Genomic DNA, 17332 nt, shown 5'->3' on the forward strand with positions numbered 1-17332 from the left:
ATGAGCTTTCAGGCATTTTCCTACCATGATGAGCTTCCGGGCATTTTTCTAACCTTTGCGAGCTCTTTAGCTTTTTACAGTCCTCATGAGTTTCCTGGCCTTTTACAGCCCCAACAGGCTTCTGAGCATTTTCTTGCCCTGATAAGCTCCGACGAGCTTTTGGTTATTTTTCTCGTAAAAAGTTTTAGATTTTCGGGAGTGGTTGTAAGAGCAGTGATACATGCGTGTGATTCTCTTTGTGAGATGGGACCAATGATCTTGGTCACATGGCCTGGCTCATACCCGTCTTGAGGCTTGGGCATCAAATACCTTAGAAACTTTTCGTGAATCGGGACTAACACATGGTTGGTTGGCCTGACGTACACCCCCTGCAACCTGACATCAAATGCCTTAGAATCTTTTTGTGAAATGGGACTAATACCTGGTCTTCTAGTCTAGCATATACCCACCTTGTGGCTTAACACGAAATGCGTTAGAATCTTTTTGTAAAACGGGATTAACACCCGATTGGCCTGGCATATACCTACCTTGTGGCCTAACATGAAATACCTTAGAATCTTTTTATAAAACGGGACTAACACGAGATTGGTCAGCCTGACGTATATCGGCTTTATGGCTTGGCATCAAATACCTTAGAAACTTTTCATGAATTGGGACTATCACCCTGTTGGTCAGCCTGACATATACCCACCTTGTGGCCCGGATTATATACGGGACCCATGCCCAGATGGTCTTATGACCTTTTATAAATGTTTGTTTCCATGGACCAACGCCTAGATTATATGCAGGACCTATACCCGAATGGTCTTGTGGCCTTTTATGAATATTTGTTTTCGCAGACCAACGCCCGGATTATATGAGAGACCCATGTCTGGATGGACTTGTGGCCTTTGTTATTGTCTCCACGCTTTCATCCATCCAACAATTTTGATTTTCCTATCAAAAAAGAAGTTTGAAGAATTCATCCTAGTTTTATAATATTTCCATAAATCACAAATATTTCTCTAAGAATAAAATAAAAAACTCAATCATCTGACTTGACCAATTTCAAAACTTAGAGTTTGACTCAGGAGCTGGACATCTGTGATATTCTCCTTATTGTCACCCTATTAACACTCGGTCTTCCTACAATCACATGAATAACCCCCCATAAGTTCACTGTCAAGGTTGGTTTCAGGAATTGTTACCTCGAGCTCGGGCCTCCTATCTTTTCTATCCTTTCTAATGAACTTTTGAAGTGTGCCATTTCCTACTAACCTTTCGATCTCGTCTATCAATTGCTGGCACTCCCCCGTTAAGTGTCCATGGTCTTCATGAAAATGGCAGTATCTGGCCCTGTCTCGTTTTTCGGCTTTCTTAGGGTTGAGTTTGAGAGGCCACCTAATTTTCTTATAATTTTCCCTAAATTATGTGTCCATGAGTCATTCAGTAGAGTGTAATTCTTATACTTACCTCAGTCATTCCATTCTTGGGAGACTGGTTAACTCTTGTGGTCTCCCCCACATTCTTGTCTCTCCGGCTTTTGGTCTTGCTTTTGACTCGTCCTTTGATCCTCTTCCTATCCTTCCCAGTGCCTTTGAGCAGCTCGTATTCGCTTCTAGCCAGCGTGCTTTGAAACATCATCTGATGCCTCCTCTTTCCCGGAATTGTCCTTCCCTTTGGACTGCATCTAGATTGCTCTTGTCCGAGTCCTTGAGGCATCTATGGGGACTTTCTCCCTTCCCCTAGGAGCCATAAGTGATGCTCTTCCCGAACTTTATATTGCTCAAATATAACCTGCAACCTTTCGACGTACTAGAGTATTTGCTCAATGCTAAGATTGTTGGAATCTATTTTGTTGACTATAGGAGGTGTGTTTTGTCCATTGATAGGAGCGGAAGAAATAATAACTTCCTCATCGGTAGCAACCTTAGTAGCAGTTTGTGAATTGTCGGCCATTTCAAGAGATAAAAGAGAGATTTTTTTTTTAAGAGAGAAGGGATAAGAGACTGGTTTTAATCCAAATAAATGGAGAGAATTCAATGGATTTACAGGCAATAGAATCAAATAATATTGCTAAAACCAAAATGATGAGGTGGCTGGAATGGAGCTGTGTTATGATTGGCTAGACTTGCAAGAAAGAGAATAGCGTACATTTGCCTGTATAATCCTTCTCCTTTTATACTGTAAAAAGATGGAGATAAATATAGTATTCCTTAATAATTCGGCAATGATGTAGTCGGTTGTTTAATAAGGGGTATCACCAGTGGATAGATTAGTGATCTCGCGATTATAAGCGTAACAGGATATACTGGATTATGCTTGATAATGGTAACGTTGTGCCGAGATTCAACCTATCAAGAGGAGGGCGAGTCTTGGTGATGAACTGTGTGTTATAATGTCCAGATCTTCCTTTTCTCAGGTGGAACCGCGTTCCCCACCTATCAGATCCCTGCCACGTGGACTTGTCCTGTGGTGATAGTTCGCTGCCTACTTTAGGCGAGTTTCATGTAACTTCACTAATGTTTCATGAAATAATCTAAAACATTACAATTAAATTATTTTTTTTTAATTTATTTATTTTTCTATATTTAAATAATTTAATATATAATTTTAATAATATAAAATAGAGATAAATAAAAATAATCATCACTTCACTTCTTAATACTAATAATGATATATAAAAATAAATTAAATAATGAATAAATAATTTATCTTCTGAATATTTTGAAAGAATAAAATTAAGAAAAGTAGTTGAATTTGAAATTTTGTATAATAGAAATAAAATTTTTAGATTATAAAGAAATAGAGAAAGAGACGGACATATAAGTGAAGATGACTGTTGTAAAATAGTGTTAGGATTGGGGCTTATTTAGAGAATTACCATTAGATTTCTGAATTTTTATAGAATTCATTAGTTCATTTATTTATCAACTTTTCTTACTATTAGTTAAAAGAAATAAATAAGACATTTTAGAATTATAAAAATTAAATAACAAATATAAATAAAATTAAATGAATTAAATAATATAAATATTTAAGACGTATTAATTTTTTGATAAAAATATTAAAAATTTTAATTTTATAAAATATAAAATATAAAATATAAAAATATTTTAATCCAATAATTTTTAAATGGAGTGAACTAATAAATTTTTTAAAAATTAAGAAATTTAATAATAATTTTTTCTCTATTTATTGAAAATTATAGAAAAAATTATTTAAATATATCTAAGTAATTTCAAAAATTTCAGGGATCTACTTGCCTCTACTTTCCTCCACCATTGTTAGTTGGACCAATCTTTATATTGTAGTCTGATAGAACTCACGTTGTGGCCTTAATTAGTGGGACCAATGCTCGGATTGTAGTATGACAGAATCCACCTTATGGCCTTAATTAGTGGGACCAACGCTTAAATTGTGGCCTAGCGGAACTCACCTTGTGATCTTAATTAATAGGACCAACACCCGAATTGTGGTATGACGGACCCCGTCTTGTGACCTGGTCTAGCGGAACTCGCCTTTGACCTTTTCTTCTCCTTAATCTTTTTTGGAGAAGACAATCCCAACGTTCCTTGTTACTAAAGAGCTCAATACATGAAAAAGTACCTTATGAACTATTATTGATAAAATTTTCTAAAATTATAAATATTTCAGGAATGGGGAATAATTCAGCCATATAACTTGGTCATATTATAGGACCATGGGCAAATGACCTTCGAGACCCTAAACGATCATTTCAGTTCTCACCGAGCTTACCAGACCAGCTGTTACATCTTTGATTTGCTTATTTTTCCTAATTATTTCTGTGATTACATGAATAATCACCACAAGCTCCCAGTCAAGGGTGGTTTTGAGGGTTGTTACCTCGGGTTCAAGTCTCCTCTCTTCTCTACCCTTCTTGGTGAACTTTCGAAGAGTGTCATCCCTTATCAGCCTCTCGATCTCATCTTTTAGTTGCTGACACTCCTCTTGTAATACCCAGCTAGACTCCGGCGTCGGAATTCCAACTTTTCGACGGAATCCCCGTTGAAATCCGAAATTTCCGAAGCTGGAATATCCTTAGAAGGGTAAAATAAGGTTTTTATTAAATGAATTTGAAAATTTTAAGGTTTTAAGTTAAAAGGAAAGAAAATAGTTTTGGAAGGGAAAACCAAGTTCGGCCGCTAAAGGTGGTGCCGCCGCGGGACCTTCTCTTTCGGCCCCCGAATGTGGTTTATCCAGCCACCTATAAGAGGCCTCCAGCCCGAAAATGAGAGAGCTTTCTCTCCATTTTCGGGCAGAGGTGAGTCATTGCCCTTCCTTTGATGATTTTGTTGTTTTTTCTTCAAATCTCTTAGGAAATTCATGAGTTTCCTTTTGTTTTTGAAGATTCGAGCTTGAATCTAAGTTTTTAAACATTGGAGACCTCCGGAGACCGTTTTACCTCATCTTCAAGCTGGGGTTGCTGTCACCCTTAGATCTCCAAGAGGTAAGCCTAGATCTTTGTTTTTACTATGTTTTAAATAAGTTTTAAGAAGGGGTAAATGGTTAGATATAAAGTTTTAGGGTTTGAGTCGGGTTATTAATGAATGTTTACTCTTGTATTGTTTTTGTTGTTGCTTATTGGGGATTAGACTAGTTTTTATACCCCTATGCTTAATGAGTGAGTATGCATGTGTTTGAGTTGTTGGGTGTGAGGATTGGAGTGTTTTGGTGGCTGTGTGCATAGGGCAGAATCGGGTTCTACCTTGCTGGAGAATCCAGGTTCGGTCACCGAACCTGCTTGTGGAGGCAGCCTTTTGGCCGCCTAATCTGCCCCCGAAAACATGGACTTTCGGATTTGTGAAGGGGTTTAGGCCGCCGAACCTGCCCCCGAAAGTCCCTGACTTTCAGATCTGTGAGGGACCTTCGGCCGCCGAACCTGTCCCCGAAAGTCCCCTGCCCAGCCTTCCTCTGCTTGTTTTATGTGCATGTTTTGTTATGTTTTAGGGGGGTTTTTGGGGAGTTGTGTAGAGTCATGAAATAGTTATGTTTGGTCCCTCATTTGAGTTCATCTGTGTAGGATTGGACCTGGGAGACCGTAGAGGCCTACAATGAGTTAGCTACATCAGTTTAGACGAGCATCAACCAGAGGTGAGTAGAGCTAAACTAATCTATTGTTTTAAAGTAATCAAACTTTTTAAGCATGCTCATGCATCACGGATGCCATGTTTACATATTACGTTGTTTGCATTAACATTCACAAATATGATGCATTGCATAATTTACTGTTGTTGTGGATGGATGTTGAATGACCCACTAGCCCTCTAGTATGATATGTTATAACAGATACAGAAAGACCAGGGCTTGCCCATTCTACGCCCCTGGCACTATGTAAGAGAAAAACCAGGGCTTGCCAATTCTACACCCCTGGCACTATGGAAGAGAAAGACTAGGGCTTGCCTATTCTATGCCCCTGGCATTATGGATATGTTATGTTATGTTTAAGCGAAAGTCCTGAGGAGCTCCGTTGAGGGTCGGGCACATTGGAATATGTAGAGGGTTACTAGTGACAAGTCCATCTTGATATGTATTGTAATTTCATACGAGCATATGTTTATTTAACTGTTTTTATGTTCTGCTCACTAGGCTCTTATAGCTTATCCCTTTCCCCTAACCCCAGGCTTGCAGGGTCAAGGATAGCTCAGGGAAGTCGGCATAGTTGCTGGTATAGACAAATGTAATAGTATAGTGTGGACATGTAAATTTTAATGGATTAGAATTGTACTTCGCCTTAGTTTTATTTTTTGTAATCCCTGTTAACATGATCATTATGTAAAAGTTTTAATTATGAGTTATGTTTGAACCAAGCTTGAGGCATGTGATGTTAACTATACTAGAGCATTTGATGAGGGCTATAGTATGGGTTTTATGTTTTCAGTATGATACATGTACAGGTTGAGCTTGATTTCATGGAATGTTTAAGTTTTTGTAATAATGTATGATCATGTATGGGATTCTATCAGGTACCCAGGATGTATAGTAGGCTTGCTACGGGTTTCGGCGACCTTAAATCGATCTGAATCCTAGTGCCGGTAGCGGTCCAGTTTTCGGGTCGTTACACCTCCACTGTATGACCGTGGTTTTTATGACAACGACAGTACTTGGTCCTATCTCGTCTTTCTGCTTTCTCGATATTGAGCTTGGGCGGCCACCTGACTTCCTTATCATTTTTTCTTATCCACTTTAGAATATGTGCCAGTGAGTCATCTAATAGGGTATAATTCTTATACTTACTTTGGTCATTCCTCTTGTGGTCCCCTTTATGTCCTTACCTCTCAGACTTTTGATTTTGCTTTTGGTTCGCTCTCTTGTTCTTCCTTAATGCTTGGACTTCATCATCCAGCCTAATATACTTCTGGACTTTATCTATCAACTGTTAATACGTTGCGACTGGATTTTTGATTAAGGAATCCATAAACTTAATGTTGCGTGTTCCTTTCTTCAGTACTTCACACGCTATCTCATGATTTAACTCTTTCAACTGTATAGCCTCGGCATTGAACTGTGAGATAAAGCTCCTTAGAGACTCGCTCTCTCCTTGGCGAATCTTTCGCAAGTCAGAGGAGAGTTTTTTAGGAGGTATACAAGTAATAAATCAAGATTTTAATAATGTTGCGAGCTGCGTAAAATTTTAAATCAAACTCGGGATCAGATGTTGGTACGATTTTTTAGCTAAACCTATGAGTATTGATGGAAACACTCGGCACAACACCGTTGACATCCTGAAGCTGCATGGTCGTCGTGAAGATCACCAGGTGGCTTTTGAGATCTGCTGTTCCATCATATTTGTCCAAGTTAGCCAGCTTGAACTTAGTTGGAAAATTTTCTGCTAAAATTTCTTCTAAAAGAGGCGAGATATTCTTCATGCCAAAGTCCTCCTCTTGTTCCTTTTGGTATTCCTTTTGGTACCTTTGAATAACTCATACTAGCTTCCAGTCCACACCTTTCGAAGCATCGTCTGCTTTATCTTTTTCGACCTTGGCTTTTCCTTTGGACCGTCTCTTAGTCACATCCATACGAGTCCTCGGGATGTCGACGGGGGCTTCTTCCCTTTCCCTGGGAGCCGTGACTAATGTCTCCCCCGAGTCTTGTACTGCTCAATAACCTAAAACTTCTGGATGTATTGGAGCATCTGCTCATTGGTCATATTATTGAGATCTACTTCATTAACCATTGAGAGCGTGTTTTACCCATTATCAGGGGTGGAAGAGATGATGATGCCCTCATTAGTAGCAACCTTAGCAGAAGCTCAGAACTACCGGCCATTTCAAGAGAGAAAAGAGAAATATTTCTTTTTAAGAAGGAAGGGATACGAGATCGGTTTTAATCCAAATAAACAGGAAGGATGCAATAGATTTCTCGACAATGAAACTAAATGATGCAGCCGAAAAACAGAGTTGTGCTATGATTGGCTAAACCTACAAGAAAAAAAACATGAAGTGGTGGGTATCTACGACAACCACTCTAACGCTCAAGTCAGTAAACTTAAAGAAAAGGGCAAGAGAATGGCATTGCTTAGAACTTTAGAGTAGTTATGTAAGAAAATTACATATATTTTCCTTTGTGATTTTCTCCTAGAAAATTACATACATTTTGCCTTTGTGATTTTCTCCTTTTATATTGTAAGAAAATGAAGATAAATATAGTATTTCTTGATAATCCAGCAATGATGTGGCTCGTTATTTGATAAGAGATTTCGCAAGCTAATAAGGCGTCGATTCCGCGATTACAGGCATAATGGAGATATGTTGGACTGTGCTTGATAACGGTAGTTTCATGCCGAGGCTCGTCCTATTCAGGAGAGGACGAATCTTGATGATGAACTGAGTGTTTATATAGTGTCTGGGTTTTATTTTCCTCGAGTAGAATTGCGTTATCCACTTATCAGATTCTTACTACATGATTTCTATTTTGTGGTGACAGCTCATGACTTATTTTGTGCAATTATTATGTAAGATCAGTTATATTAAAATTCATATTAAAATTCATGTAAAATTAATCAAATTAAGTAAAATAAATATGAGAATTTAGATAAAAAATATTTTGATCTAATAATTGTTAAATTTATTATAGAGCTTATGATAAATGCAAATAATTTCATCTTATATAGTTTTTAATTATTTTTAATATCAAAGGAAAATATTTCAATAAATAAAATATGTTATAAAAAATGGCTTTGATTGTCTTTTCAGATTTTGAGAAAAAAAAAACGCAAAAGATAAAAATTAGAGAAATGATCGCACCACCAATTAAATAAAATTGTATAAAAAAAACTCACTAGTGCAATTATTAAAAAAATATATATATCTTTTCCCTTTAACATTGGGTAGGGAATTATTCCTTTTTTTTTATTCTTAAATAAACAAAGGCTAGTACTTTTCCCACTTTAATAATGGGATTTGCTACATAAGAATCTCCGAAATCACGAAAAAAGTTAATGGTGGATCCTTTTACTATTATTATTATTATTATTATTATTATTAAGAAAAAAAAGTAAAGTATTGATGTGTGAATTTCGTAATAAAAGTGCAGTATAGTATGGTACGTACACAAGATTAAGGATTGAGAGCTAATAACTAATAATTATATTTCCTTCATTTCACAAAGTTAAAATTATTATTTATTTTCATTCTCTTTTATCTCATAGACGATTTTGTTGTTTTGGTATTATAATTTATTTATTAACGGATGATAATCAAAAAGGTTCTTTTATTTATTTATTTTATTTTTTATATAATTTTTTTCATTTATTATTTATATTAAAAATCATTTTTTTTGAAGTCTGTTCTTTAAAATATTTATTTTATTTATTTTTATAAAAATTTAAAAATTTTTATATAATAGATGGTGTGTCTCTTTATACTGCGTATTAAATATAATTCAAAGATTGATTCGGCATGCAGTTTGAGAAAATCAGGTGAAATTTGACCTTTCTTTTATGTTAGATCTTTGGGTGGACTTGGTCCATTCCCTTTATTCGATCCCTCTGAAATTCTCATATGCTTATCATTCTCAGAATTCATTTTCCCTTCTTAAAATCAATTCTATCCATTATATTTGGACTCGCACTCTTAACGGCTCCCGGTAGAACTCATTGGATTAGCATTAAATTTTTAATAAATTCTATTCAATATATATTAAAAAAATTAAAATTTATTAATCTGGAAAATAATTTAACAATAGCAATATTAATAAAGGGTATATTAAGAAATATAATACAAATTTATTAATTTAACTATATTAATAATACTTCTGTAATCAATGAACAAATTCTTCAATTGTCCCTTTAGAAAGTCCTTTTAGAAAAGCCTAGACTATAATTGATTATCTTCAAGGAAAATGAATTTTAACTATTGAAGATCTCATTTTTTGCAGTCGGAAATCCTAAACGCAAGATGTCTGTAACATCCTCTGGGCCCACAACAGTAGATATTGTCCGCTTTAGGTTCGAGGGCCTTGGCCCAGCCTTCCCCTCACGGTTTTGTTCTTGGGTCAAGGGATTTGATACCCTTTCTTCCCAAAACGCGTCTACTGTTGTGGGCCAAGGCCCTCGAACCCAAAGCGGACAATATCTACTGTTGTGGGCCCAGAGGATGTTACAATTGGTATCAGAGCAAAGCCCTATGAGGTAGATTGAAAGTATCCCACATCGGAAAGAGGTAAGGAGGGGGGACGCCTTATAAGGGCAAGCCCCAAGAGACCACAGTAGACGCGCTTTGGGAAGAAAGGGTATCAAATCCCTTGACCCAAGTACAAAACCGTGAGGGGAAGGCTGGGCCAAGGCCCTCGAACCCAAAGCGGACAATATCTACTGTTGTGGGCTCAGAGGATGTTACAATTGGTATCAGAGCCTGGGCCTCATGAGTACGGTGTGCTGAGCGAGGACGCTCAGGCCTTATGGGGGGTAGAAGCCCTATGAGGTGGATTGAAAGTATCCCACATCGGAAAGAGGTAAGGAGGGGGGACGCCTTATAAGGGCAAGCCCCAAGAGACCACAGTAGACGTGTTTTGGGAAGAAAGGGTATCAAATCCCTTGACCCAAAAACAAAAACCGTGAGGGAAAGGCTGGGCCAAGGCCCTCGAACCCAAAGCGGACAATATCTACTGTTGTGGGCCCAGAGGATGTTACAATTGGTATCAGAGCCTGGACCTCATGAGTACGGTGTGTTGAGCGAGGACGCTCAGGCCTTATGGGGGGTAGAAGCCCTATGAGGTGGATTGAAAGTATCCCACATCGGAAAGAGGTAAGGAGGGGGGACGCCTTATAAGGGAAAGCCCCAAGAGATCACAGTAGACGCGTTTTGGGAAGAAAGGGTATCAAATCCCTTGACCCAAGAACAAAACCGTGAGGGGAAGGCTGGGCCAAGGCCCTCGAACCCAAAGCGGACAATATCTACTGTTGTGGGCCCAGAGGATGTTACAATTGGTATCAGAGCCTGAGCCTCATGAGTACGGTGTGCTGAGCGAGGACGCTCAGGCCTTATGAGGGGTAAAAGCCCTATGAGGTGGATTGAAAGTATCCCACATCGGAAAGAGGTAAGGAGGGGGGACGCCTTATAAGGGCAAGCCCCAAGAGACCACAGTAGACGCGTTTTGGGAAGAAAGGGTATCAAATCCCTTGACCCAAGAACAAAAATCGTGAGGGGAAGGCTGGGCCAAGGCCCTCGAACCCAAAGTGGACAATATCTACTGTTGTGGGCCTAGAGGATGTTACAATGTCTTTTATGATAAGGGAGGTTTCAATTACCAAAAGTCTTCTTTCAGCAATTGAAGGTCCTTTTCTCAAGAATTTTTGATAAAAAAAATTACACTCTCGACATTACGCAACCTGCTTAATAAGGAAATAAAAATGACATTTTTAGTTGTTGAACTTGAAGTTCTAATATGTGTTCTTGACTGGCATATTTTTAGCTGTTGAATATTCATTTTTGGCTACTAAACTTAGGCAATCTAGAAAACTGAGAACATCAAGGACAACAAGAACAAACTCTTTGCATAATCGAAGGATTTGGCCGTCGAAAGTCAATTTTAGCTATCAAAAGTACGGTTTTTAGAAAGTACTTAATCAAATTATGCAACTTTTGTCTTTTGGACCTAACCACTCATCAAAACTCAAGATTTTAGGCTTCAATGCTCAATTCTATAATCACTAGTTATTGCACAACAAGCTTAGGTAGCTGAAATGATGCTTTTGGCTATCGGACTTGAAGTTCTAATATGTTTTCTTTGCAGGCCCACTTTAGGATGCCAATTATCCTATCTTTAGTTGTCAAACTTGATAAATTCAAAATACTACAAATATATATATATATATATAAAACATGAATACATAATCAAATTATCTGGCAACCGGAGAATCAAATTTAACTATTGAACCTAGATTTTATGGAGAGTAGATAATCAAAATGTTTATTTTTTTGGACTCCAAGCACTAATTAAAACATAAAAAACTTAAGACCATTAAACTCCATTGCATCATCACACTAAATAAAAAGTCCAAAAGTGTTGAGATATCAAGCCTAATGAGGACTATTATGTTTTTTTTATTTTATATATTTTTTCTGAGCATATAAATACGTAATATTTTCCTATTGTATCTGGTTCTAAAATTCACAAAGAAATAAGAAAAATCTAGTCGTCGTGGAAGTAGCTAAATTAGTGCACCACATTAAATCTGTGTTGCTTATTTTTCATGCTTATTATTTGATTGTGTAATTTTCAATTCTTAACAACTGGTATTAGAGCTTTTGATTCGTATCACAACAATATGAAAAGATGATGGAAAGCCTGAAGATTCGAATTGAGAAATTCGATAGAACCAATTTTGGTTTCTGAAAGATACAGATCAAAGATTATCTATATTAGAATAACCTCCAAGAGTCCTTGTTAGGGGAGAAGCTAGAAACCATGAAACATGAGGTTTGAGATTTGAAAGATTGGAAGGCATTAGGGTTGACCCATTTGACATTGGTGAGAAACATTACCTTCAACATCGTTAAGGAGACAATGACTGCAAGATTGTTGGAGGCTTCGACGAACATGTATGAGAAACCGTCAGCTATTAACAAGGTATATTTGATGTGTCGTTTGTTTAATTTGGAGATGTCTATAAGTGGATCTGTCACAGATTATTTTAATAATTTAATACAATCATCAATCAATTAAGCTCTATCAAGATTAATTTTGATGATGAGATTAGAGCCTTAATTTTGATGTCCTCTCTACCTGAGTTATGCGATACTGTTGTTTCTACAATTATCAGTTCATGTGGGTTTGAGAAGTTAAAGTTTAATAAGTCTGAGATGTTGTCATGAGCGAGAGCATTCGCAAAAAAAAAAAAAAAAAAAAAAACAGAGATTCGTCTGGTAATGCACTTAGTGTTGAAGGTAGGGGTAGGAGTAAGTCGAAGGGAGGTCATAGTAAATATGGTCGATCGAAGTCAAAGGGGCAATGGAAATCTCAGGATAGAAATGAGGTTGTTTGTTGGGGCTGTGGTGAAAAGGGACATTTCAAGAAGGACTACCTTAAACCTAAGTAGAAGAAAGGAAAAAAAAAGTCCCATAAAGATGATGATTTTGTATATTCTACAGATGACATCGATGATACTTTAATTCTTAGTGTGGACAGTTCAGTTAAATCATGGATAATTGATTTGGGTGCATCATTCCATTCTTCTCTAAGCAGATAGTTATTTCATAATTCTAAGTCTGAAAATTATGGAAAGGCATATCTTGCTAATAATAAAGTCTTGGAGATTTCTGAAAAAGGGGATGTGTGTATCCAGACCTCAAGTAGGGGTAAATGGAAGCTGCAGGATGTCAGGTATATTCCTAACTTAAAGAAGAATCTAATCTCTATCGGCCAGTAATTATGAAAGGAGCTATGGCGATAGCACGAGGCACAAAATTTGGAACTTTATAGACTACTACAGGGTGTTTGGATATGGTTGCTGCAGTTGACAATACATCAAGCTCAAATTTGTGGCAAGGTACTAATTTCTTGAAGCGACAAAGTATTAATTTCTTCATGATTTGCCTTTGTTTTGATAACATAATTTATATAGATTTATCTAGTGCTTTAATTAGTAAATTCAAAAATTGTATGATGAAGAAGTTTGAGATGGCATATTTAGGATTGTTGCATTACATTCTTAGTCTTGAAGTTTTACAAAAGGAAGATGTACATAAACTTGAATGAGAAGTTGTAGGATAAAGACGTTATTGGTATATTTAAAGCAAATATATTTAGAAGTTTGGTTAATAGAGTGATCTACTTAACTCATATACGATATGATATTGCATTATCAATAGGTATTGTTTCTCAATTTATGTACATACTTTAAAGCACCAACTTGGAATAAAAAGAAAATACTATGCTATGTGGCTAGAATTGTTTATTATGGGATTCTGTATGCTACAGAGTATAATTTTTCTATTGTATTTTTTGGAAAATGATTAGATAAGTTCTTTTAAGTATAGAAAAAACCTTTTAAGAAAGATTTTTTGCATTATTCCTAGAGTTATAATTGAAGTTTTAAAAAGTAAGCAACTATAGTATTGTCATCTTTTAAAGTTCAAGTATATTGTTGTAACTTCAATAGCTTGTCAACCTATATGGCATAGAAGTTGACTTGCTGATTTTAGCTAAGAGCATAAAGGTGCAACAAAATTCTTTGTGACAACAAAGTTGCCATCACAATAAGTGAAAATCTAGCATTTCATGGATGAACAAATAACATTGGCTTTTAAATTCAATTAACCCATTACTTAATAATAGGTGGTCAGGTTCAACTAAAGTATTGTGAGATTAATGAGCAAATGACTTTTGTCTTCAAGTCACTCTCTTATGAAAAACATGTCTATTTCATATCAACCCTTGAAGTGTGCAATTATAGATCTAGAGAGTGTCAAAAATATGATTCAAACTGTTGTTGCTGCGATGAACTTTCTTTAAGTAATTTCTTCACATGTCATGCCATTTATTATCTTCTTCTTCTTCTTCCCTTTTCTTTTTTTATTCTTTTTGTTTGTAAAGTGATGCAAGTATCCTGGCTGGATGAGCCACTCGATCATTTAGCTTAGCTTGTAGCACTATTTGATTATATGATAACATTTACTATTGAATTGGCAGTAATTAGTTAGATCATGACTTTGTGGTTCAAACTAAAAGTCTTGTAAACCGTTTTATATAGCCCTTATCTTTGATTGCTCTAATCATTTTAGTTATGAGAGATGGTTAGTGGTATTTCAAGATTTGCATACCAAGATCGTAATGTTCAAGCTAACAATTTGGGCCTTGCTAATTCTCAAGCTTAATAAGCCTTATGTCAACTCTATATTTAGCTAAGAATCTCCACTTTTAATATGTTGGTTAACATGGTCAAACTTCTTTTCCTTACCTAATCTTTTAGCATGAAATGCTAATTGATAGCTTTATTCTCTCTATCTTTAGTCTCCAAATGATTAAGTGTGCTTCGAGGATGGGTGGTACCCCATTCAAGAGATGTATTCCATAGACCTAATAATTCATGTTAGATGAGAGTCGCTAGTATTTTATTCTAGAGGCTATCTACTTTGGATATTAAGGCTTGAAGTTAGCTTTATGAATTTTCATACATCTCATATTAGTAAATAAAATACTCTCTTTTGTTAAAATTTCCATTATAAGGCCAAAGGGAGTTGTCCAAGGTGGCTTAGTCCATCTGGCATGCATGCCTATGTGACTTGGAGGTGATTGGAACCTTAATGGGGTTAAGCATGATTTTTAGTATCAAAAATTAAATAATATCAATGAATTTGGATATAGTGGTTAGTAAGATTTTTAAAGTTGAGGAAATGATTATTTCATTTTTATAAAAGAGAAATATTTTTCATTTGCTCCAAATATTAAAAAAATTTATTTTTTTGAAAAATATTTTTCATAAAACAAATAAAGTCTAAATTAATAAATAGCTAGAGAAAAAAAAAAGAGATTATCTTGAGTAAAAGTAATATGAATGGTGTATTATTATTGGCCTTAGAGTAGAAGAATCTATAGTATTCTGAGAAAGTATTTTAGTTAGTTTTAGATTTAGAAGATAAAAAATAATTTTCTAAGACATAAAATAGATAGCTAAAATATAAGGTAGATAGCTAAAAATGGAAAAAAAAAAAATCAATCTTGAAATAAAGCATCAAAGAATACTAAATAGAAGTCATGAATTTTTTGAAAAAAATGAATAAATGTGTAGAAACAAAAGCAAATAGCAAAAGGTGGATCATTAACTTCAACTAACACATAGTAAAAATATGAAATTAGCATGATAAAGAAGAGAAAATGGAGAGAAGGTCAACACAAATTTCATTGATAATTTTTCTTTCTCATTTTTCTAACTCCATAACGTTATTTTTCCAACAACACTTTCACAAAGTTTAGAAGTTTATAGGCAAGTAAATGTGCCTTTAAACAAATTTTCTATATTTTAGTGATATATCGATCTTTTCAAACAAAATTTCTACGATTTAAAAACATGTTGATATATTATTCTATAGTTTGGAGACTTGCCGCTTTATAATTTCTGTAATTTAGATACTTGTTGACCTTTGTAATAAGTTTTTTTCCTTTACAATTTATTGGTATGTTTGTCCCCTGACATAAGTTTTCAAAGTTCGTCCAATAAAATAGAAAAAACCCCAACCTTTCACAATTTCTTAATTTTGAAAATGGAGAAAAACATCAAGCTTGATAAAAACATGATGCACTCAAATAAAAAACAATCACAAATACTTTGAAATAGGTCTCTCAAAGATCATTTGAACTTTGATATCATTGCTACATTTGGAATGAGAAAATAGCTTTATAAAAATGGAAAATAGCTAATAAATAAATAAATATGCAGCAAGAAAAGCTAGATTCTTGACTGTAACGAACACATGTGAAATTATCATGACTAAAGAGAGAAAATGAAGAGAAGATCAACAAAAAAATTCATTGATTGAAAACAACATATATATAAATATTTGTCTTTTTCTTTTTCTTTCTCATTTTTTCAGCTCTCCAAACATCAGAATGAATAGTCGCAAAAGGAATTTTCATCTCCCAAAGAAATTACATTCTGAATCGGTTGGAAGAAACTGGTATGATGGGTGTAAACCAACAGAATCTCCCATTGAAAGTAATCACAAGCTGGAAGCAGGAACTGGTGAGTCCATGGATATTGGAAGATACGAGAGATTGGTAGGAAGGTTGATTTATCTCTCACACACTCGACCGGATATAGCCTATGTTGTTAGCTTAGTCAGCCAATTCATGCATGACCCTCGCGAGACTCATATGCAAGCTGTTCTTCGCATCTTAAGATACCTAAAGCCTGCGTCAGGGAAAGGGCTTCTTTACTTCAAACATGGTCACCTCCGAGTTGAAGCTTTTACATATGCAGATTGGGCAGGATTTCTCGATGACAGGAGATCCACCTCTAGCTACTGCACAGTTATGGGAGGGAACCTTGTCACCAGGAGGAGCAAAAAACAAAGTGTTGTTGGTCAGTCAAGTGTTGAAGCAGAATACAGAGCAATGGTCCAAGGTGTGTGTGAACTCTTATGGTTACAGAAGTTATTGGAGGAGTTGAGGTTACTCGAGAGAGATAATATAACTTTATATTGTGACAATAAAGATGTTATAAGTATAGCACAAAATCCAGTCCAACATTACCGGACGAAGCACATTGAAATTGATCGACACTTCATTAAAGAAAAATTAACAGACGGTGTCTTGAGCCTAGTTCATGTGACTTCTACTGGGCAACTTGCAGATGTGTTTACTAAAGGGCTCAACAACAAGATCTATCATAATCTGATTTGCAAGTTGGGCATGTGCGATATCTTTGCACCAACTTGAGGGGGAGCGTTGACTTATTTGCTAATCCTAACTGATTCTAGGGATATGATTTGATTTGATTTGATTAGGATCCTTAATTATCTCTGTAATTATTATTTGATTATTTACTTCCTGTTTAGATATAATTCTTTGTGTATAAATAATCATATAAACTAATTGTAAAGATTAAGAGTAAATACAAGAATTCTCTAAATTTTCTAAAAAATCTTCAATAATTGTAATGACCCAAAAATCGGACCGCTACCGGCGCTAGGATCCAGATCGGCTTAAGGCCGCCGAGACCCGTAGCAAGCCTAACATACATCCTGTATACCTGTTTAATCCCATACATGATCAACATTTACATAAAAACTTTAAACTTTCTTTCTTTCATTCACCAAGCTTAACCTGTGCATGCACAACTCATAATCATAAACATTAAACCCCACACTGGAGCCCTCATCAAATGCTCCAA

The sequence above is a fragment of the Manihot esculenta genome, chromosome 17 (genome assembly GCF_001659605.2).
Source record: "Manihot esculenta cultivar AM560-2 chromosome 17, M.esculenta_v8, whole genome shotgun sequence".
NCBI lineage: Eukaryota > Viridiplantae > Streptophyta > Magnoliopsida > Malpighiales > Euphorbiaceae > Manihot > Manihot esculenta.